At 28.0% G+C, this 26,814-nt stretch overlaps 1 long non-coding RNA gene across 1 annotated transcript in view; it reads left to right on the top strand.

The window, feature by feature from the left end:
- The window catches only part of LOC148227447 (uncharacterized), a 151,828-nt gene that overhangs the window by 41,601 nt on the left and 83,413 nt on the right, over positions 1-26,814 (top strand). The window contains exon 3 of the long non-coding RNA XR_015811960.1: positions 23,016-23,071. This is a non-coding gene — a long non-coding RNA (uncharacterized LOC148227447). The remainder of the gene's footprint in view (positions 1-23,015; positions 23,072-26,814) is intronic.

Here is a 26,814-nt window from a genome sequence, read left to right on the forward strand (position 1 = left end):
TGGGAAAATTTAAGAAGGGAGAAAATGCTCTCACCTGCCGCCCTCTACCTTATTAAATGACATCCTTGTTTGCGATATATGATATTTATTAGTGGGTTATTGTGGTTATGCGAAATATGTTTATAGTATAAAAGTGACAATGCTCTTTGATTTATATTTGTATGAAGTTTTTAAGAATAATATAAAAAGGTGTATTATATATTTTTTTGTATAGCTGATTTGCGATTTAGAAAAAAATGGTTTAAATATTATTAATGCTAATTTTTTGTATTAAACGCGCTCCTTTAATTAAAAATCGATATGAGGGCACAGTAGCAGAAAGCCCTTAAGAGCAGAATTCTAAAAGTTCAAGTATTTAACGCTAAATTTACATTTTGCGATACTGTGTTGTTCACTTTGACAAGACGGTGGCAAAGCTTGTAATATAATGAATATATTTTTTTTCTCGCAAAATGTTTATTTAAGTTTAAAAAAAATGTTGTACTTTATTGGCAATTTGTTTGATATCGTAAACAATGCTCCTTATTTGCGCAATATCAAGATGTAGTATTATTTAGTAAAATAAACTCGCCGTTTAAGAACAAAAAATAGACCATAGCATAATTTTAGCCCCGAAGCTTTAATAATATTGTCACCCACTGTAGCGTATTTTTACTATAAATAAAAATTTAGTTTCACTGCGAGAAGCAAACATACTAATCATAAAATTTAAAACTCTTCTTCTTCGCTGACTTGCGCTTTCAAAATAAAAATAAAATTAAAATACTTGTTTTTTCTAAGAACATATTTATAAAATATATTTTTATATTTATCTATGTACAGAATATTATTAGATTATACTAAAAAAAATATTGCATACTATGTACAAACATAAAATCTTATGCTTGTAAGTAGTCATACATCGATTTATACAATATATTCTCATGCGATAGACATCGACGAAGGGGCATTCGCCAAACCTTTCACAAAAATAAAAAATAAAAAACGCATATATGCAACAATAGCAAATCGTGGAGTGAAAACGGTAATAATTAACGCAAGAGTTTAATTAGACTCCTTACCATAAATTATCATCGTTGCCGTTTAATTTATGTATGTGGAACGCGCTTATTTAAAAAATTGAAAATTTACAAAAAAAAACCGCTCTGCGTGTTGCAAATTAAGTCATGCGAGCGCACACGAAATATTTATTCGACTTTTGCAAAGGCCAAAAATTAAAATTTGAAATGTAAATTTTAAGATCGATTCAACGCGATATTAAATCATGACTGAGATAAAAGTACACCACACAATGTAACGCATACATCATGATATTGATTACACACATTTAAAATTTTTATGACGTTTATAAATTGAATGTAGAAAAAACTATAATCACTATCTATGAAATATTGTTATTTGCGACTTTGTTGATATTGTATGCGAATTTATCACGTGCTTGTTTCACGGGGGCAAAAACGGTTCTTCGTTGATTGGAAGCACGTTAAATATGAGCCTAACGTCATATAATAAATTTAAAGTAATATTCAAACACGAGCTTTTCTCATTTGCGAAGCGCTCTGTAAATTGAATCTGCGGCGTGCTTCGGGGGAGACATCTTCATGATGAGGATGGATGGTGGTATGACGTGACCATGAGGTGGTCGCTGGTGCACTAGCGACTAATTTATTGCCACCGGAAACATTAACCATAGTTGAGAATATTCCGATTCTTCCGCCTCCTTCTTCTTATATTTTATTGACTATGACTCTAAGTTTTTTTATGTTTAAAAACTTTTTAACGTATGTATGTATGTATGTACATATACATAATGATATAGAATGCGCTGAGAAAATATTATACATATATTGTACAAATTATTGTAAAATTTATAAAAAAATATTTTCCATACATAATTATAACTGTCATTACCGATAACGATCTTGACTGATTTATAGCAAAACACATAAACTTATGGACAAACATTATATAAAAAAGAACACGCCATAATCTATTACATTCCCAACAATATTAATTCAATGCAATTTTGCGATCGCATTTCGTGTAAATTAAACGATTATACAGCATTAATTCAGGAATGAGATCGGCAAGCAATGGAATGTCGTTAATTGGGCATATATTTTAATCACACTCCGAGATTCAATACCAGCACAGCCTTAATTAGTAGCTTGATCTATATATAATACGTATACATATGAATACATATCTTAATTAAGATAAATTGTATCCGATTAAATGTGCTAACATTATATATATCATATGATAAAAAAACCTAGAGATTTAAATATCACAGTGAACGATTTCATTATAACACACGACTGAATTGATCAAATTCCCACATTTTTCATAAATCTAATATTTACAACATATTAACAAGCCGATTTAATTACCTCTCGGTTTAATTGCCGCAATACTCATTATTTATAATTTTTCCATAATGTATAATAACGAAGGTGTCCATCAAAACGGTAATTTATGTAGTACCATTAGCATAGATGCATAAAAAAAATGTTGGTATACTCTGTTCAAGCGAGTAAACATTGGAAAACAAACGTGTTATTATGTGATTAATCACGTTTCAACAGTCGGGGCTCGTCTGAGGCGCTAAGCTGAGGTCGCTTGTGACTTTTTGACCTTAGACATTCATTGCAACTGTTATAAGTTTCTGAAATTTATTACAAAATACTTTACCATAAGCATATCAATTAAATTGTCTGATAATTTCGTTCCAGTAAATTTATGTCATGTAACGGATTTTGTATGCAATATCGACATCTCATTATTGCAAATCAATTCTTGTTCCACACCATTCTTCGAACATCAATCTTGTGCATCGTTGGCACATATCCAAAAATGGGTCGGATTCCAAAGCAACGAGCAGTAAATAATTTATTTATATATTATAAACACCGCAAATTGTCACCCCTTTGGATACTGACTTTACTTAAAAAGGGAAAGACATACATTAACACATGATCTTGCTCGATACTCACTGTCAGTCAAACATCAATCTTGATTTTATGGAGTAATTCGATATTTAACTAATTTAAAAAATACAAGAAAAAATTTAAATACTTAAGGATATTGTATATTATCAGATTTAATAGTGGAAGTAGCGATACAAAGAATATTTTGAAGATGCTCGTCTGAAATTTTTATTTAATTTAATCGTATTCTATAAAATATATGTAATAAACATGGTATATTCTTAGAGTGCAGGGTATTTTAAATTTTTAGTTATAAACTTATATAAGTCTAATAATGACACTTGAATAAATAATTCTTAAAATTACAAAATTTCAAGTGCAGGTTCTTATTCTGAGTTCATGACAGTAAAGTACAAACAATACACATAGTTATAACATGCACTTAAATTTTGCACTTTATAATAAATTTCTGTATTTATTTCTATAAGAAAATTAAGTTAATACTCTTGTGGATTGAGTGAGTGGAGGGTTGATATTTTTCAAGATGGGTACGGTCTAGTATATAGAGGTCAAAACGTAACACTTAGGGAGGTAAATAAACTGTAAATTCCGTCGCGTTTTGAACCATTCTGTATCTGCATCGGTCGTGTGCGTGTGTACGTACATATGTAAAAATTTATCTGTTATCGAAGATAAACAGTGCATTGATGAATGAAACTCGGCACGTTTCGATTAATTATGCATTCGGAGAACATTCCGCGTTGTAACACAACGGCGGATAACAATCTTTATGGCGATTAAGATAACACACAGGGAAGACCGGTAGTGTAAAACGAAACGTTTCCACACTTCGAACCTATAAAACCCGAATGAGACATAACCCCGCGCGCCACGTAACGACCCCGTTAAAAACGGGTTAACGATTCGTAAAAAAATACGCACGCATAACGATCCATTAAAAACGTTACGATGTCACGCTCGCTTGACCGTACGATCCATGCAATCATCTTTATCGATGAGCATAAGGAAGTTTTTACGATTTTGTATCAGAGATTGCATGTTTACTGATCGTGCTTGTAATTTAATTATTTTATATCACTTCGTGTAAACGAGATCGAATGAATGAAACGCATCGCAAGCATTTATCTATCGAAAGCTTTTAGTTTTATCTGCGTACAAGTGCTGTTAATCTGGCTGTGTTGTGTTATAAACATATCAAGGCTTACTCACGTAATTTATAATTATAATAGATTATTGAGCAGTTACCATATATATATATATATATATGACCTTATGCCAATTTTATAATTATAAGATTTACAGAAATACTTATTTAAAATCATTATATAATATATTCAATATATCCAACAGTGAAGATCATAGTTCAATTAATAGAAAAGTAAACGAAAAATAGTTTCTGTGCATAAGGTTAAATCAAAAACACGTATTCGATGATCAAAGCCAGTTGAATCAGAGCAAAATAGTATATGTTGTACTTCTGAATAATATTGAATATAAATAAATAGACAATTCGACAAATTTTATATGAAATTTTGAAAAAGTGGAATAAGTAGAAATTGCTTCTAGTTGCATAAAAAAAAATATTTTTCAATGAGGCATTGTAAAGATTATTATTTAGTATATTAACTCGATTAACCGTTACTTTCTTCGAACAAAAATAGATAAATATTTATATTATCCCTGTCAAACGTTATTTTGTATATAAATATCAAACGTCAGTCTAATTTTTTGTACAGACACATCGTGATATCGCGTGATTCGAGAACGGACAAATTATTTAGAGAAAACGCTCTCAATAAATATCATTATAATTGTATTTGTTTATAAATTGCTTAAAAACGACGCTGACGTCTCGTTAGTTCGCCGTTAAACGAACCGAGATATGTATTTAATTAATAAATGCTCTTCTAAAATACCGTCGTTGAGTTTATAAATAATTTTGTATAATATATACAATATTCAAACCAAATGCTCATTAAATATTTTATGATTCATTGCATTATAAATCTCGAGGATAGATTCCGCTTGGTTCTATGTGATTTGATCTGTTTCTTCGGTGCAAAAGCAGAAACAGACGCTGAAATAATTCATCAATTATTTTTTAATCATTATGATGATAATATTTTAAACAAGTATAAGTGACATTAATGATTAAGAAAGTAGTAGATTTTTTAACTAGAACTACTGTACATGAAAAAAATACATGTTATTCACTTCTAAGCTCACCAAATGCATTTTAAAATCAATAAATGGCTATAAATCAGAAATTATAAATCAAACTTTTGCTGTATTTGACATAAATTGACATAAATATACATTAGCATTTTTAGCATTTTCATATATACCTGGTTTTAATTCTGGAAACATTTATTTTCATTTTATTATTCATAAGATCCACCTTGTTTACAGTCATTAACAGCACCGAACATACTTTCGAGCTTTCCCCTTAGCTTTTGCGAGCTCTAACACGTCGCCTACGTTCTCAGCATAGCCCACGTACAATTATAAATCGAATATCGATTTGTAGCGTTCATCGGAACGATCCCAAAGAGCATTACCGTTGTGTCCGCTCGTGTGTACAAAGAATCTCCATGCATTTGACGCCACGATGGTAATTATGGTAATCTTAATGGGATCTGGCGACCACTTGACTATTTGCTTGCCCTCGTCGCTTTCGCCAACGGTCGTGTTTTAATCGTATACTGAATTTCAATCCCGTCATTAACCAAGTAATGAAACCCTTGAGGGACAAACTGTCGGTTTTGCTGCCGACAACAATTTTAAATTCCACCTCTCGTTTTGTGGCATAAAAGATGGCGCAATCAAAATGGATCTCTGGTATTAATTTTGACCCCGGAGGAGAATTGCACAATTCTCGGTTTGTTTATTGATATTGTTGGTAAATGGCGTGCATGCCGATCGCGAATTATAATATCGTTTGCATAAATAATTGACAATGGTTTAATATAACGAGATAGGCAATTATACAACATACAAATAAATATGAAATTAAATTTATTAAATAAATAAAGTATTAAAAGTTAGATAGATATATGACGTTCGAGGCAATGATAATATATTTTAGCAATATTATATATCAGTATATCAAACTATAATTTATGCTTGTTTTTGTAGCACTAATAATAAATAATATATCACTACTTTTATTTTCTTCAAATATCAATAAACATATTTGAAGAAAAACATATAAAACCTATTATTATAAAAATATATATAATAACATTCTGGCTTTCGCTGTGCATATTTATTACCAATGGTTATTTTAGGTAATTGATTTTATAACTAACTGTTATACGTCTTTGTATACATTATTTTTTAGTAAAATAATATACAAATAATTTTCAAAAGTTAAATCTATCAGTATACTTGAGACTTGACTGTTTTTAGTCATTTTAAGTATAATTTGTAAATGTTAAAACTTCCATATTATGTACTTGTCATATTTAATTAAATCACTTACATGTCATATTACTCGATAGTATAACACAACACTGTTTTTTTTTTTATATTATTTTATTAGTAAGTTATAATATAACACGATTGTTACAGTGTGTCAAAAAAATCGTTTCAATGTCAATGATCTCAGTCGTATATAACAAGATTTGTATTTTTTACATCATGCAACGGTATCCAATTGCATGCATTTTAGATTGTAATACGATCTTAAAAATTATTAACAACTGAGAGATCAACGTATTATATCCAACAATACAAACATATGATTAAAATTAAAATAAAATATGCACAAATAAAAACAAGATACACAATATTAGAACACGCACTTTGTTTGTTTGCTAGTTAATTATCACCAGTATTAATTTTAACATCGCACCAGAGCTAACTAGCTGCATGATGATGTAGCACATATCCGAATATTGATAGCAGGAGAAGTGAATGATTTATCGGACGAGTGCAGTCCTTAGCTCAGATGCTGCGGGCCACAAATAAATTGCTCTCACTGTTACCACTTTTATTATAAATGAAAATCATCAGTTTGATATATAATATGCGAGAGAAAGAGAGGCTGCTCTGTCACCCACACAGAGTCTTCAAGACCCTGGGCTATTTCATGGGCTTTGCTATCATTCCAGATACAATCTATCCATTGTTGAGCAAGTAGAATCGTGTATGCAAAAAAGTATATTAAACATATGCTATATCTGAAACATTAAATATGCTGAAAATTGTATTATTTTTAAGTTGCTTTCTATTGTCAAAAGTGTTACTGTTTTATAATAATATTTTCATTACATTCGATTTTATTACTTATTTGAGATAAATATATTTTGATTATAAATTAATAAAATTGATTTGCTACAATGTTCCTATTTTATAAAGATAGAAATGAACATGTCCATTGTTTAAAAAAAAGTATATAAATATATATTTTTGTTATATTTACATACATTTGTCGAATAATATAGTAAACTAATATAATTTAAAAAAATAACAATGGTCTAAACAAAAAAATTCTTTTATTTAAATTATAATATATATTTTGTTTTTCATTCATTTAGTTTTTTACTACAAGCTATAATGGTTTAATACGTACAAAAAGTGTCCAGCCAGGAAAAGGATAATATGGGTGAGTGATTATGTTTTTCTTACGATTAGTTTATCACCACAAGCTCTAATGTTTAAATGTACAAAAATTTAGTCAAAGCAAGGGAGGGTGATATGAGTAATGGACAATATTGAGTTTAATGTCTTTGAAAGTAATTAAGTATAATTTGGAACAAATGGCATTTCATATAATATATACTTATAAATCAAAGAATGAGGTGGGATGTCTGTAGTAGAATCGAGTAGATATATTTTTCTCAAGGTACAAAATTTCAATAACTGATCAAAAGCTATAAGAAATAGCACTAACATTTTGAGCAGGATCCTTAAAAAGTTAAAACTATTTAGACATAATAAAATATGGCGAAGACAACGTTACATAATATTTTAAGCCACAACCTAGATTATGATAATGATTTTATTTTCGCGTCCTTAGCGATAGTTAATATATTAAGACATAAAGATACAAATTTAAAAAAATATATGATTTAGCACTAAAATTTATTGAGTATTCAAAATTATTGCAAGGGCATACAATTACATTGTTTTTCAATGCTTCTTTACAAATATTAAATTTTCTCTCTTGAATGCAAAAAGGTTATGCTTTTGTAAAAACTGTTGCAAAGTAGCTTTCAATATTGTATTTTAATGAGATTTTTCTGTACGTTTTATTATTTATAACATATTAAATATTAAATGGGTGATAATAATATTTAGTATGTTCATTTCAGAAAAATTAATATATTTATCTCTAATAAGTTGAATATCTCTAATAAAAATTAGATATGTTTTTACTACTATATTTCCAAATTCGAAAGATAATTTTTAGTTAATTTTTTTTGCTACTAAATTTGCTATTTTATTGTTGTATATTTAAAAAAAATCCAGCTCGCTTAATCAGAAAGTCTTAGTACCAGGAGTTGATTTTTTTGGTTCAAAATGCTCTCATTGAAATTTCAATGATGGAATTAGCTGAAATATTTATTCGCTAATCAGTCGTCTTATTTTAAATTAATGAATTAAAAAAAATATTTGACAACAATAAAAATAGCAGTAATAAAATTTAAATGTGTACTTAATAAAATATTCTATTATACAAAAATAAGTTGACTTGCAGCCCACATAAATTAACCACCACCGCACCCCTAACATAATTTTGAGTCGCGATCTAATGGTTAAAAAAATATTCTATACGGTAAAAATATGAACAATTTGATATAAACTATTAGATAGTGTAAATTCATTAAAAAACTGTTTTATACACACTGTGTTTAAAAATATTAAGAATATAAAGTACTAGAAAATCTTTTTATTTTCATAATAATTAGTTTTAAATTATGAATTAATTATGAACTTTAATTTTTTTTAATATATATTGCTTTTCTATCTCTTTTATTTCCGGACGCAATTGAATCTGTTCATTCATGAATATTTTCTGAGAGGCCCTTAGAAATAGCTTTCGAAGACACATTTTCAGTAACATATTTATCATAAGGTTAGAAGTAAAGTGGTTTTATAAAGATTGGTAAACATGGTTGCCAGCTTTAATAGAGGAAATAGAAAGATGTATATTAAGAATAAGCTAAATAAATTTACCATGTCACATTATGGCACGCGTATCGTATTTTGCCAACTATGCTGCTTATGCTGTCTCTATGACAATCAGGGTCACTTCAAACATAAATACAGCAACATAGGGTGTTCCATAAAGCAAAGCAACACCAACGTTTAAAGATGGTATCTTCGCGACGGTCGATGTACAAATTAATCGTCGATTTCCCACCACACAAGCCCTTTGTGAGTGGAACACGGCCAACAAGGGCAGTTTTGCTGTTTGAGTGTCGATGTTTGTCAGATTAGGAAGTAAGTTATGTGGTGCAAGCATCCGAGTCCTCGGACGCCCACCGACGGCCAATTCAAAGAAATAACAAACTACCACGACTCTCTTCTGTGTTGCCTGTGCTTCTTCGCCGATCTGATACGGTTATATTTATAATGGCCATATTTAATTCCTCTCGCCGTTGCTCACCGCCGATGATTAACGGCGGCCATATAAGCTTATGGTTGTACACGATACGCTAATTAAATTCGCTTTGTTGAAAATCGCCAGGACACTCTTTGATATATGGAGGTGTTAAATATTGGTATGTGAGTAAGAAAAGATAAAATACTTTATGCTTACAATCGACGTAAATAAGTATTGTCTTGAAAATCTTTTCACAGATTTTATTACGTTAAATTATTATAATCATTAGACATAATTTAATGGTAAGATTTTAATGAACTTTATCCGACTTGTTAAATGGAACATTCATCCCCAATAATTAGCATCTCAATCAAAACATTGTTTGAGTTAATTCACCTGAAAACTAAATAAACATATCTATATATCATATAATTAAATACAATTTTATAAGAGATCTTTTTTCATGTAATTTATTATAAAGACAAATAATGTAAGCTCATTTAATATGACAAATGATATATGAGAAGTGGTTTTTGTGACTAGTTAAAACGCAAAATTTTCAATTGCTTATTTCCCTGAAAAGCATAACTCAAGTGTCATTAATATTGTGAAATTTATAAAATAAACCCAAAACTCTCACTGTTTGACGGTTATATTTTTTGAGCAAACCAGTTATTTGATTATTTTCAGTAGCCATTTAAATAAATTTTTTACAAAGGTTATGAATTGTTGCTAACAAGTGTTATATTATATAATGTTATATAGACGTTGTTATATTATTTTCGATAATTGTCTTCGACACTCATATATTTAACTTTGTTTATATTGATATTTAGACCATATCCAGTAATAATTAACTGTGATTATAACAACCATATATCCTTGGCATACGTTAGAATAGGACAATAATCTCTAAAAAAAAACTGTATACTCAATTCGGTAGCTTTCTAGCTAAGGTAATATTTAAATAAATCAGTGACAAGGCACTCCATTATTTTACTTTCTTGCATATATATTAGTAAAAGATTAGGTCTCTTTTTGGGGATATAAATAATATAAATACAGAAAAATATAAATATATAAAGGGATATAAATAAATAAAATATACATAAAATCGCAAATAAAAAATGATTAAGAATTTCAGGAAAATAATAAGGTCTAAAAAATTCTTTCGAAATTTTTTATTCGTTTAATTTAAGTTAAAAGTAATATTTTTTATTACATATGCTCATTCTAATTATTGTGGCTATGTATTATTGGTCAACACAATTTGCAATTTGGTTCAAAATCCTTTTTATTACTAGAAGAGATAGTATGTGCATCAGATATATGTACATGTTAAATTTACAAATAGAATTAGTTCAATATTCATTATCATTGTGTTGATTTTTCCCTTTAACTAAATAATTACTGATTAAGCTTTGTGATGATTTTCTTAATTCGATTATTTTTTTATGCAGTTTCTGATATCCAGACATACCATTTTTAAGCTTTAGAATTAAAGAATTTCAAGTCATTAAGAAGAACATAATTTAAAGAAAATTTGAAGATCTTATAGAATAATATGGGCACTTAAGGGGACTAAATTATCTTTCGCTTCATTATTTTTATGGTTCTTTCGCGATATCTAAAATTTTAATATTTAAGGGATTATCCACCAGAAATTCGGCGATATCGTGTAGGCTAAGGTTATCATAACCTTCTCCAGCAATTTTATTTGCGAACGTAATGATTTCTGCTGATATTTTCGATCCTTCATTAGTTTCACTGACTGTTTAACACATTTACGCCATACTGATTTTCAGCAATAATTTAAAGTTTGTAGTCTTATTTTAGTAATAGTGGATAAAACATTTATTTTTTTAGTTAATCCACAATATATTGAAAGATGCTTTTATTTTTTTTAAATTAGCAATTATGCCTTGTTCTAATCACTGAATATTGCATTGATCTAATATCTGAGCTATGCGTGTGCAAGATACACTATTTGTACATCTGGATGTTTTAAATGCGGATGCCTTGGTCCATTGTCGAAAATCAATAAAATTTTAAAATCAAGAACTTTCTGCTTCGTATATGTTTCCACTTCTGGTAAAAATCAATTCGTGAACTATTCAGTAAATAGAGCAGCAATTATCCAGATATTTGAATAAAAAAATACAAGGAATTAAAAATTTAATTTCTCAATAAGCATTTTTATCTTAGAAAAATATTTTTTTTGAGAATTCGCATTAGTTATAAACCGCATACTATTTGTAATTGCTTTATTTAAATTAGGAATTTGTTTTTTTAATTCTTAAAATTCCTAAATATATTATATACAATATATTAATAATTATTTAATAATATACAAATAATATTTACCACGGAATACAAATTGCTTAGAAAGTTTTAGTGGCACCTTGAATAAATTCATCAAACGATTAAATTTTACTAATTTCTAACAATCAATGTGTTTTTTAATGGATGCATTACAATTTGCAACTTACTATAATTATTTACACCCACGTACAAAAACCACATCAAAAATTGCATAGGTGCTCAATTAACTAAGCAAAAAATAACTGAATGCAAAATAAATCATACGTTTTGTTACAAAGCGAAAGCTTATTATTTCATCATACTTCTTGCTTTATGCAAATTGTACATATTATAAATGTAAAATATTTTTATAATAACATATGCGATGATATTTTGCGTCAAATAATTACGATAATTAGGGTAATTTATTTAACATTTTTTACTACATATAATTTTGGAGCATAAATACAACAAAATAAGAATAAACCAATACTATTAAATGCACTCATTTTTTGATATTATTTATTTATATAATATGCACTGATATAGATTCGTATTTTATACTAGTATCGTACTAAAATAATATTCATTTATAATATATAACTACAATAATATATTATTAAGTATTATAAAATGAAACAAATTTTACTAAATTATTTTTCTTACTGATAAATGAATTTAAGATGTATTTATGAAAAATTGTAAAAAATAATTTTGTTGTGTAAATTAAAAAAATCTGCACCATCTACACCTATAACTTAAATCACAAAATAAATCAAATCGATATTGAAGACTAACTAATATTTTTTTTTCCTAATGCGCTGCAACTTTTTTAATATGTAAATTGCTCGATGATATATTTGCAAGCTTTGTGAGGATCGATTTATTAATTAAAAGCTCTCTCTATTTGATGAATGTAAAATGTACTCATAATAAGAGCTTTGTGAAATTTATTGTATCAGTATATGTAACACATCTGCCGTCAGATTTTTAAACTGTAATACTTCATACCATGTTAGGCGAATCTGATTCATTCTATTCGGCGACCGTGCGCCGAGAACAATACCCAAAGACATGCCACGTACGAATTTCACGCTTTTTATCCACCCGGTGATCGCAAATCGATTCTACCTCGGTGACTCCACCACCCAGCGGGTGCCCACACTGACTCATCAACAAAATTGAAATTGGAAATACGGAACCTGTTTAACGCGCATCATTACGATCATAATGTAGCCCGCCACATTCTACGCTGCATGAAATATTGAAAAGCGCATTAGAAACGATTTCGCTGTCAAAATATTTCGCCCAAGCTGACATTCAAAGTCACGAAGGGCTCACTGTTGCATGTGCAAATATTCCGTCTGGCGGAATAACGAACGGCGTGTTTCAAATAATCTTTGCGGTAATCTATAATGACCGATTTGTATGCAAAATATATATTGCAGCTGCGAACATCACTCTTACAATGTGGATTAGGTCAGCGGTGGCCAACTTGACGCATCGCTTTAAGCTTACAATGTGATTACTAGATAAAAGTTTGAATATCTTTAGAGAGGAAGAGACTAAGCATTAATGGTGTTTTGTAGAAATTCATATTTAAGATATATGACTTACTTAATACATTTAATGTGTTTAAAATTAACATTACTGAAGTAAGTAATATATTCTTAAAAATATCAGGAAAAAAATCTATATACTCATACCAATGTCCCTCAAACCAGTAGCAAATTTAAAAATACCAATATTGCACTTTTTAGATGTTGATAAAAATGTTAAAAAATATTGTATTTAAGTGACTATTTTTATATAAAAAATAGGTAGCAACCATAAAAAACATTTATTTAAACAAAATACATATTTAATTAGTCTATTAAATAATTAGTTTTTATGCAGACACACATCAAAGCAACTACCTGTAACGCAAAGTTCACGAATAGCTTTTTCAGTAGGACCTGTTTTATAATTCTTTTCCTCAGCTATTCTTGACTATCAATCTTCTTTGTGTATTTTTTGCATATTAATACAATAACCTGTTTTTGACAATTCATAGTGACTAAAATAATGTGAGCCTTTGAATCGAAAACATTTAGTCGTATAGCAATACCATTTATGTTAAATAGTAATACTAACAATTTGTATTAATTTGATTTTTAAATAAAATAGTCACTTAAAAAACACTGTATTTAAATATATATATATATATATATATATATATATATATATATATATATATATATATATATATATATATATATATATATATATATATATATATATATATATATATAATATATATATATATATATATATATTTATATATATAAACACAAAAAATAAGGTGACTAATATATATTTTATATAAAATACAAATATAATATATAATACAAATCAAAAAATTAACACGTCTCAACTAATCAATTTATGATGCTATATTTTTTACATATTTTCCTTCGTGATATGATATATTTAAAATATTTGCAAACTTTAAATTAAACTATTATTTTCATAATAAAATAATATTTTAATTGAGTAAATGAATAAATGATTATGTCGTGTCATGAATTAGAATCTCACAAGGGCACAAGTATTTTAAAACTTTCTATGTATGGACAGTTTAAGTTAATGATGATTATTAAATATAATTGCAATCGATCAGATTGGTTGGGGTTTTATAAATATTTTTAATCTTATACATAAAGACAGATTTTCATAAGTTGATTGATTAGTGACTGAGAGAGTACGCAATCTGCGTCGCATTGCGTGGCACCTGTTGGTCCCTGATTCCGTCACAAAAATAATTATGAATTTTGATAAAATATTTTTTTTTTTTTACTTGTACTGAATTTTTGTATGATCATTATATTATTTTTTTTAAATTATATTACTGTTGTTGAATACCTTATATTTTAATCAAATAAATTTCTTAGAATTTTGTAGCTCCGTAAAAGTTTGAGAACCACGGTTTGCGAACTAGTGCATTAAATGATTTTACAAATGATATATATTGTTTCGCGTATCGGAAGACAAAATACAATCATTTTGAGGCTTGATTGTACGTTTATGTTTTTTATATGCTAATGCAATTTTTACTCCAATTCAAATAGGAAACCTAAATTGGTTACCACTTCTGTGCGATGAAGCATATTCTTTTACATGTAAAAATCAAAATTAAGTGCCCTTTTTGCTCTATAATAGGGCATCGTATAACATTTTGCTGCTAAATAGCGCATTTAAATAATATATTAGCGGATAAATTTCCAACTTATAATTAAAGTTTTTTACAATCCACAATAGAATATTTTTTCAAAGTTATGTATAATTTAAAATTCAGCAGCAAAAGTATGAATTTTTTAATTATACGTAACTTTATTAATATCAATATTAATCGGAAGAAATAATAAATTGGCCAAGATTAGAACTTTGAGGAATTCCTAATGTGGCAATGTATTAAGATGACTTGTGTAGTGAACATATTGCTGATGACTTGGTAAATATTAAATGAAAAAGTAATAATCTTACAGAAAAACTCAGACCTATCCATTTTAGAAAAATCAGGGCATAAAATTTATATCTAAAACTTTTTTAATATCAGTGTAGATGACATCTATCTGTTTGTCTATATTGAGATTTTTTGTAACAAAATTAGAAAATCAGATCAGATCCGTTGCAACTGATCTTTATAAACAAAAATGTTGAGCTCTTCTAGAAGTATTAGTATATATATTAAATATATTAGTTTGGTAGTAAAAATTAATGAGTTAATTTGATTTAGTATATATTTTTCATAGTTAATCGACCATGTTTCACATTTCAACACTGTCTAAATACGTACACAAAATCATGTAAGTGTGAAAAAATATTATCTTAGATCATCGTTAAATTATTATGCATATGCGTGAATATGTACAATCTTAAATCATTCAATTGAAACGATATATTGATTTTAAAATCACAAAACTACTACTACTTACCGGGTGCTTTACGGAAGTAATTGCGCGCTCATGTTTGATTTGTGGAGTGGTAATAATTCATTAGGAACGATCATTAACCAACATCGGCATTATGGAAATATCACTAGAGCCATTAATCACCATTACACTTGTTGGGCAGCAAGCACGCCCAAATGCCGGTCTGTCACGAACACGAACCGGCCGACGCTTCAGAAGAAGCCCTGCTATATAGATTCATTGATCAAATGCTGCTGGCAGCTAACATCTTCCAGAAGAGGGGCCGTGACCTCATCTACTCGTCTACCGGCTCTTATCTTTTCGAGGAGAACGATTTAGGTATTTGGATTGCCTCGTGAAAGTTGCCGACGATTTTATTGCCTAGCCGTGTTAGGGCAGTCTCGACCTTTGCATATTTCTATGTTTATGCTATCTCCAACTATAATATATAACATTTATTTTTGTGAGGTGTTAAAAATATTACAAAAACGCAATCGTAGGCTATGCTTTTATATAATTAATAATTTAAGTTAATCATTAACTTTCAATTATTTAAATGTTAGTATTGGACTTTCATTAATCGTATAACAAATACCAATATTTATATTTTAACAAAATGTATGCGTCAATCATTTATTTAAACCATAATTTTATCAGCAGTAGTTTTAAATATTTCTTTGTATATGTATAGAGTATTTTTTCTTTTATTATTACATATATTTGTCTCTCACTTTTTATAAAAAATACTTCTTTTAGAAAGCAACGTAAAACCATAAAATGTTTTAAATTTATATTATTTAAATTAATTAATACATCATTTACTAATTTTATGTTTTTATATGTGATATTTTTATTATTAAAAAATTAGATATATTTGTTACAATAATATTAATTTACCTAGATATTATTTTTATAAATGCAACGAAGTATTCATATGTATACACATAGATACTAACAAATTAGTTAATTTAAAAAAATATAAATACCTAACAACATTAACTTGCTTATCAGATTATCTCTTTGAAGATTTCACTCTTTTATTGCCTGCAATTAAATTTTAATTAATATTGTGTTTAATTTTAAGCGACCATAAACTACGTTGAATATTTTAAGTAGCGTTTTTTATAACGTATTATTTATCATAATTGGTTTATAGATTAGATTGGATTTTTTCTTTGTTATAATTATAACATTATAATAATATAAACATCAGCTTGAAAAAATGCAACAGTGAGTTGTGGATTATAAATCGATAATCTATTGATAAAAATATTGTTATAAAAATAAACGTTTCTAAGACATTCTATTTAAATAACTGATACCGATCCAGTTCGTTAAATTTAATTTAAATATGAATTATTTTTTTGTGTATTAGTTTTTTACCTTACTTGCATTATATTTGTTGTGTATTGTAATAATACTAGGTATTGTTTTTTGCTTATCTTGGTGCATTAGAGTAACATGGTAGTCATGATGATCTTAATTTAAATAAAATAAATAAGTAAATTACTAGTTTCAATACTGTGACTGAAACTCTAATAATTTATTATATTTTCAGACTTCATATCATGGTATTTGCAAACAATATTCAGAAAAAGCACAACTCATTTACCTTACCGATACAAGATCTACCTTGTAGATCTTTCATGTAGTCAATTTTATTATCCTTATTTCTTAAGATATTTTAAGAAATAAATTCGCTTTCTTCCGAATATAATATAACCGGTCAATACAAGAAATATATTAGCTCAATAGTGTCAAAGCACTACTATGATCGTTACATGTAAGAAAAAAAATAGTATGATTACTAAGTAATAAAAGCTTTAATATTCAAGTATTGATTCTTATTAAAAAAAAATATGTGAATTTGAATCGATCTTTTCAATGAGAACAACTGTTGTTGTATAGGCAAACTAATCATAATTTACACATGTATTCCTATGAAACTTTTTCACACCATTCTAAAGCTCCCGTTTTGATTCCAACATTAACATTATAAACTATTTAAGTTCATTAGCATACAGAGTTGCGCGGATTTACTCCTCCGTCGGACTTAGTTCACCGTAGGGCACCGATTCACAATCGCAATCGGATCATTCATAACAGTCACGTGACCAGTTTGCACAATGGCTCTCGAATGTCGTGGGTGGCTGGGGAGATGAGCAATGGTCATCTCGTGTGCCATCCAAGGGCATATTTCGCTCGTCGTACATTACCATAACATTTTATTACCGTGCCGCGCGAGTGGCAAATTGTTCATACAGCATTGCCGTGCCATAATTTTTAACAATTAATGTAATTTTTATTATGATACGGCAAGCAGACGGGCGAGAATGTGCAAAAAATCAACGATACGCATGCACATGGGTTTATCATGTTACGGGTTTTATCATGGTGAAAAAACCACTGTACGACGATAATCCATAAAAATAATTAATAACGTTTAAATTTTATGTTTCATATGGATGTGATTTTTTTATTTAAAATATATCTAGTTTATATAAAATTCGTATAATAAAGTAAGAATATGAAGAACATATTTTAATTATTTTCATAAATGATATGTTCTCTGAATAGCGTTAAAACTGAGCTAAATTATATATACTTTCATGTATAAGACTAGACGAAAAATTATATAAATTCTGACAGTGAATATAAAAAAATATAAAAAAATAAGCATTTAACTTCATAATAAAACTAATATTAATTTTTCCCCATTGACTTCTATGCATTTATTGAGCTTTATAACAGTTTCTTATTTCCTTCTTCTCGCGACTACTTTTTGGCTCCTAGAAAGCGCATAACTATCCAATTTCTATAAAGAATATTTCTAGATTTTTTTTGTTTATTAAGTCTATTGGTCATTAAACGCATATAAAAACAATTTGAATGGTAGAACAGTATCCACTTAGTTCTTTCGTCTGCATATTTATAGCTCTATTTTGTTACGTTCATCATGCTCATAATAATCAATAAACAGGCATTCTGATTTCTCGATATTTTAGAATTCTCGAAAAATTTTGATTGATTAATAAAAAAATACTCGTATGTAATATACAATATGAGATTATATTTATACAGTATATCATTGTTGACATCTGTATATTATTGATGATCAGAGAATTAGATGATAATTGAAGAAAAATTAAATAAGATGATGATTTATTAAAATTGGTTGTAATTTTTTTTAAATAATTGTACAAATTAAATTTTTAACACAAAAAGGCCCAAAAAAACAGTTTTTGCACTTAACATAATTAGTATATTCTTTATATCTCAAATATCAATTGTATATTCAATAACTAGATACGCTCTATACATATCAATTATTATGTCTATATATTTTAAGATTCTGACTATTTAAATAAGGTGATATTTGTATACTATATATTACAATATATCTATATATTAAAATATATTTTAATATATGCAGACATTAATACTTACGTAATACTATTTGCTTCAATATACATTTGAGTTATTATTTTAATAATAACAAATTGTAAAAAAGTAAATAGTACTTCTTAATAATATATCAAATAAACATATTCTTTGCCTTTCTATAATTGTTTTTAAATATAATGTGTAAAGCAATTCAAACATATTGTTTTGCAAAATTATTAATGTGCATAATTACAAGAGTAACTCTAACAAACTCCCACGCGAATAACTAGTATGGTTTTCAACAACAAAAAATTATGATACGTATGTATGTAGATCAAACATGTCTGATCTTTAAGATTTGAACGTAATTATTAATATAATGATCGGCTTGAAGCAGACTCTATTTGTCAGAACACACACGTGCTATTTAATTTAACTATTTGACTTACAATTATTATTGATGTAAAAAAATATAACATGAATTATTTAAAATTAAAATAAACATTAATGATGCAAATTTTGAGGTGCCGCTCAATAAACATAAAATACACTTATTAAAAACTCGGTTAACGGTCGTTTTTTTTATCATACAATTACAAAAACAACAAAACTTCGATGTTGGCTTATGGTTATTGTAGCTCGTAATATGGTCGTTAATTATGACGGTTTTCCAAAAATGGGCAACGCATATATTCCGTAATTATACGTATAAATGCAAAGTCAACGATATGGCTTACAAGTTTATTATGAAAATGAATAGCGGTTTCATTTCGAATTGTGTTATTAAGTCTAATTTTAAAATTAAAATGCTCGCTTTACGAGCCATTGTAAACAGAATTAAAACAGTGAAATCTAGAGAAGAGTGCAACTTTTATGTATTATACATGTGTATGTACTACATATTAAATATAATAAATTTTAATTTATTTTTATGATGAGAATTTATAAAAAAGATAACTAATATATACAATCGTTTAATATTATAATATATGCGAATCACTAAAAATTAAAATATGTATTTGTTTACTTTAATAGGACTTTATTACTAATAATATTTAATACAATAAAAATTATTTTATGTACATTTAATTATAATGCTGTATAACACTATAATTAATAATTAAATTCATGTAAATGTTTATTTATAGATTAATATCTATCACTCTTCTCTATTCTACATAAAAAATAAAATAATAAAGGGTATTTTTGTGATATTTGTTCCATCGCCTAACGTAAAATATCACTATTATTTTTTCAGTTATAATAAAAATATATTTTGCCCTAAATTTGCTAGTAAAAAATTCTTGTGCAAATTCTAAAAAAATATTTAGAATTATAATAAAATAAAAAATAGAGTATGTATAATCAAATCGACTCGCGTCGAGCTCTAGATTATAACAGAATATTTATAAAAAATATTAATTTAATTAAAAAACATATTTATTTAAAATCAGTATAAGAATACGATACACGATGTAATATAACCACTTACATAAGAGGCTATTTAATTGTTATTGGTACACCCCGAAGCGCAAGTAACCGACCGACGGGCGTGTGTGTTAAACTGTTATGGCACATCTAGCCATGGACCACTTTCCTATGCCTGCGCGGGCCCGGCAATCTTTACAAGGAGCAGTTAACTGCCGCGGCTAAGAAGTGGTTTATCAATAAAAGGTCAAATGTCGCCGCGGCTCATTCACTTTAATGGCTTTCGGAGCCGGCGGTCGCTCCTCTTGACCACTTTATAATTTATCCGAACTGTTTTTATGGTGGTCCGCCTCCGCATCGAGAAATTAATTCGTACTCGCCGGTTATTATTATTCGCGTTGTGTAGCTAGCCGTGGACGTCGTAAAATTATAAAGAGAATAGTTATGGCGTATCTCTCTCCTCTGTTTTGCTATTACTAGATAATTAAGTGTAAAGAGGAAAGCGCGGCGGCGTTAAAGATATCGACGCACCAAAGCGCCGAACCTCGCCAATTTATGACAACGCGTATGAGATCCGATCGTAAAATTTTAACGCGATATTTTTATGAGTTTTTTTTATATGTTCGTAAAGTAAATAAATACGTGTGTGATGATGTACTTTATGTGATTCTATGTTGGCGTACGGATTTATTACGATTTTTAGTGTTTCTAAATCACTGCAACGGTGGACTCGCGATTCGAGATTTCATGTTGTTTTATTTTATAGATATATGCATAATTGCTTTAAAAGTATGTTAATTATACGTTTTCGAAAACAAATTGAATTATATTCAAAGTATTAGATATATGTATGTATATTTATAGTTATACTAGATATGATTGGATCATTTTATTGGTGATAAAATAATATAGAATAGGACATAAATCTGGTTTATGTATTTGTTTATCCAACGGCTTATTGTATAATACAACAAATAAAACAGCAATAAGACATTTACATAAAATATGACATAATTTCAATAAAGAAAAAATATATAGTATTAAAATTTTAGTTTGTGAACTTATTTCAACTGGCCAAACTGATAAAGTGAGACATTTATAAAAAATTGTGTTTTTGAATAAAAAATTAGGATAATGATTGTAGATTTATTTTATGTGTGTGTAAATTTCTTGACGATTTTTTTTTTGCTAGATAGAGATCTTATAAATACTAATTTTCATAAGAACCTCTTAGGCCGTATATATTATTTATTTTAATAATTTATTTAGCTTATAACTAATTGTGTAATATAACATAAACATAAAAAGTATTAAATTAAATGTTCTCATTTAGGTCTTATTGTAAAAATGCGTCTCTTTGTTCTATTAATAAAACCCGCTAAGTTTCTATTTCTGCGGATTATCGTAGAAATAGTAATATATAAATTCACACCTAGGTACAATATTTGTTTGGTCGTACTCATTATCTTTTATCTTTTTAACCCTAATTTATCCGAATTTCTAGTATTAATTGTATGTATTTTATTTATAATTAAATACCTAATAAAATACTATGGTAATATGTTATTTTCTAATTTACGTATAATTACTAAAATATCTTTTCATTTCATAATTTTTGCAACATCATCTTAATTAATTAATTAAGCATATTGAATACAATAAATTTAATACATAAAATGCTTATTACTAAGTATAACATAACTGATCACCAAAAATATAATATAAAAAGAGCAGATATTTTTAATGATATTTAAGTCAAGCAAATATTTCATAATTTCTGTATTCTGTTTTTAAAATACACAAAGTCTTGTTTTATAGATATCATCGATTTTCTTTTTAAAATTTTTTTACAAAAATCTTTGCTTAAATTTAGCATTTTTAAAGACATATTTTACATTTTTTTTAAAATGGTAAAATGAGTTTTAACTCAGTGTTGCATAGTAAAAAACTTGAGTTTTGTTTTATTGGTTTTATTAAATAGTTTTAGCGTATAAAAAAACCAAATAAAGTTTTTTTTTTTAAGTTTATATTAGTAATGTTTTTTTAACATATGTAGTTTATTTGTTTCTTCCGATATTATAGTCATTTATGGTTACTCGTGAAACATATTATTCTATCTGTATTATATATCTGAATACAAAATCTTTAAATCGCTTTTTTTATTAATGGTATCAATATAACATAATCGAGCAAAATTATAGAATTTAATATATAACATATATAAAATTATGTTTAATTTTAGCTCGAAGCTCTCACTATTAATTAGAGTTTTTTTACTTATTTTTTTTATTCTTTTAAATGTTTTTTCTACAAAATGTGTTTATTTGCAGTAACTTAGCATTTGTAAATTAGTTTAACATATGATATTCTACTTTTAAATACATTGTTATTTGTTAAATATGTTAATGTTATGAAATTTTCAGTTGCAATAACAAAATGTTTTATTTTTCACAGATCTTTATTATCATCTCACGAACCGTCGACTCAAAGAATAACAAGGCGTGAAAACGGTAAGTGCTAGAAAATTTAAAATCAACATTAATTTTTATTTAACCTTCGATGCGATCATCATTAAACGACGCACTAATCAATCAACTGCTCTTTCATTACTCGATTTAATTTCTTAATATATCATCATCTCGGGCAAATTAACTATTTAACGCTGTAATGATTTAGAGAGGAAAATTGATCGTTGCCCATTTGTCACACCCGGTTTAATCAGTCTCTCGAGAACGGCTTCCAGTATTAAGTTTTCCGATAATTACAAGTTTACATATTCATCTCTTATATTGCATGAGAAGTGACCGCCCAAAACGAAGGTGCCTTGTCGAAGAGAAAATTGATTTTTGATGATGACACGAATTGATTTATTCGCGACGTGCGTACCCTATATTAACGTGAATCTCTCATTACATGCATGTTACATGTCAAATTAATATTGAATTATGTTTTGGTGGCAGCTGAAATTTTACTGAATCATCGCATGTATGCCGTTTTTAAAAAAGTGTTTTTGTAGCTTAATTTTCGATTTTGCTTTTTAATGGGTGATACATCTGTAGTTATTCCGATTAAATACCTATCTTCACATTTTAAAAGTGAAAAGGTCTTTATTTATTATATAAAAGAGCTTTCGTCAAGTTCAGTTAGGTCAGGCTGAAATCATAAACGCCGATTCGGATAGCGATCTTCCATCACACCCGCATTCCTCAGGGTTAGAGGCTGCGGTCCAGGAGTTGCCAACAATGGGTGGACGAAGGCTATCTGCGGTGGCATCACTGGCAACGGAGCACAATCTGACGATGCGATCGCCAGATAGGCCGGTGCAGAGGCCGCAACCTTGTTAGATAAATTCCATCGTCCTTCCTCCTCATTGTTCTTGGGGATCGACCCACCTGAGCATCGGCCATTGTGAGCCACGAACTCGATGAACCACTTAAATCTCTTCATTGGAATCTACCACCTATGGACATGGATATTTTGCGCATGAAACATGCGAAAGCGAGCTCGTTTGTATGTCAGCTCTTTGTTAAAGGATGGATTCAATATATAATTGAATAAATATAGATAGCTTTCAAATGAATTATACAGTCAAATTATATGTATATATATAATTTAAAATAACACATATTGTGGATATATTATTTAATGAGTTTCTATACTAACAATAGTTACAGCTTTAGAAATAAAACAATACCTGAATTAAAATCAGTGCATACTTATACATAGAAATTGCAATATAGATAAGTGTCATAAAGTACCGTAAAAATTAATAATAAAAAAGCTGGACAGGTTGGCACAAACCTAAACAATTATTATATGTAAACTCTTAATAATAAAAATAAATCTCAAAATGCAATATTTCAAGTATGAGCAACTTATAATAGGTAATTTAACATTTAACTTAAAAAATATTATCATCTTTAAAATCAAAATGTTATTTTATATTTAATAATTTTTAAGTATAATTCATAGTCAAATTTATTTAGTTTTAATTATAATGTAATGTTTACTTATTATTATATATATGATATAAATTAGTAAGTTCAATGGACAAATATTTTATGAATTGTTGTAGTTTATATCTACTTGTGTAAACGTTAACTTATATGATGTGAATAAAACTTATAAACTGGTATAAAATATTTGTCAAAAAGTAGAACTCAAAAATCATAATTTAATTTAAATCAAAACACATTATTAATCAGAATCTACAATTTTACTAAAATAATAAATATAATATAGGAAACTGTATTTTATCGTAAATATAAAATCGTTAAAAAATAATAATGGTACCTATGCTATTTTTTTTAATTATTAAATTTAAAATTAAAGGAAACTATCAAATTAAATTTATCCGGCACGGCATGTGCCGTCTGGTCTAAACCCATTTCGTTATAAATTCTTTCATATTAAAAATTATGATGCGTTTAACGATTATTGCACGCATTAGATAAAAAAAAAATAAGATCATAAACATCAATATATTATGATGCTTGGAAGTTACAGATTTCTAATAAGTAAAATTTATATTAATTATTAAAATATAATTGTTTATATATGATGCGTTAAACAAATTCCGCACAATTTTCAACAAATATAATTTTTGATTTATTCATTAATAATTGGGACAAGGAAACATATTTTTTTGATTTTTTGCTTTGGCAAAATACCATGTTATTAAGTTTCAAAGCAACGTAATTTTTAAGTATATTATTTTGTGGCAATATATATTGTTGCAAAATGTAATTATTATATAGAATTTATTTGTTAAAGTATTTCTGAAACTTGGCAAATGATAGCAATTGCCACACACCGCTTATTAATGTTGTGATACGTTGTCTGCAGAATATCGCCCAAACGCTATGCTCATTTATTATCTCGTATATACACACATATAGTGCAAAAGCATAAATATCACACATGTCATATGTATGCTTACTCAAGAAATTGACCCGCGGCGCGTTCCGTTTGCGCAAAAGTGTTGGTTTATCTGTTGGACGTATGAGAGATTTATTTGTGCGATCATTCAACAGCTCGTTCATAATTGGCATAAAGTCGCTCATCAATCATCAGTGGCTTTTAAGTAATTTGTAGCTTGAGAGAAGGGTGTAACAAAACTGGAGATGTATTTAAAAAAAATATAAACAGAGATTCTAAAATCGCTTATGATCGATCGAAGCAGCATCCATATTTGCATCAAATGTGGTCAAACTAGATCGTCTCGTGTATAGACCAGAGTATGGTTTCACAAAAATCGGTGCGTGAAAATATTTTTCAATTACGTCCCAGCGCCGAGTTTGTGCTATCTGACTAATGGATCTTCGCAAGGGGGCGAAGCCCCTCGTAATTGTTACGGCCCCGCGGCGGCTAATTTAGAAATTAATTATCAACATAGTGTCGGAGGAGCAAGGCGTTGAATTTATAAATCGGCCTGCGCCCCCGAGTCAGGAATCCGCCCTCAAGCTACGGATTTTTTAACCTGTTGATTACGAGGACTTTAATAAAATTAATATTAAGATGAACTTATTTACTTTTGACTTCGAAATCACATTTACTTTTCATTATTATTTGTTATTTATTTATTTAAATTAAATTAAAACCATTATGACCTAACAGATAATCCCAATGCGTTAAGGTAGTCGAAAAACAATACATAGTATCATTAAAATTCACAAAAAATCGTTAGAAGAAGATGTGAGGGTCACTTTTTGTCACTTTGTCACTTTTATTGCAAAATATTATCAGTGCATCTCTTGAATTTATTTTTAAGTTTTGCAAAAGACCATTTTTTTAAATACAATAGTTACTGGTCATTAAGCTAAGAAACAGCTTAATATTGATTCCAAATTTGGGAGGTGCATCTGATTTTTTTTGTATTTGTATTTTGATTAAGGTTTATATGATACAGCGAGTACTTTCTGTGGGACTATGGCTTTGCCTCACGTTTATATATATATGTTTATGAAAGTGCAAAAGTTCATCAGAAAAATAATTAGCTGCATCAACAGATAAACAACCGACAAAATTTATAGAGTAACAAACGCATGGAATACATCTTTCAAATTTGATTTTTTAAATGATTTTTTGCTACAAATCAATGTAAATAATATCAAGTTCAATCACTACTGAATGTAGTTAAACACTATATCAGCCATGCTTTACCTTAGTAATAATTTAGGTCAAGGAAAGTATAAAATCTATCATTTGATAAACCAACTTCAGGTTTTACATATCTGCTAATTAAAGTCGAGTG

The sequence above is a fragment of the Plectrocnemia conspersa genome, unplaced genomic scaffold (assembly GCF_051122295.1).
Source record: "Plectrocnemia conspersa isolate PC_06_02 unplaced genomic scaffold, ASM5112229v1 ptg000013l, whole genome shotgun sequence".
In the NCBI taxonomy this organism is placed as follows: domain Eukaryota; kingdom Metazoa; phylum Arthropoda; class Insecta; order Trichoptera; family Polycentropodidae; genus Plectrocnemia; species Plectrocnemia conspersa.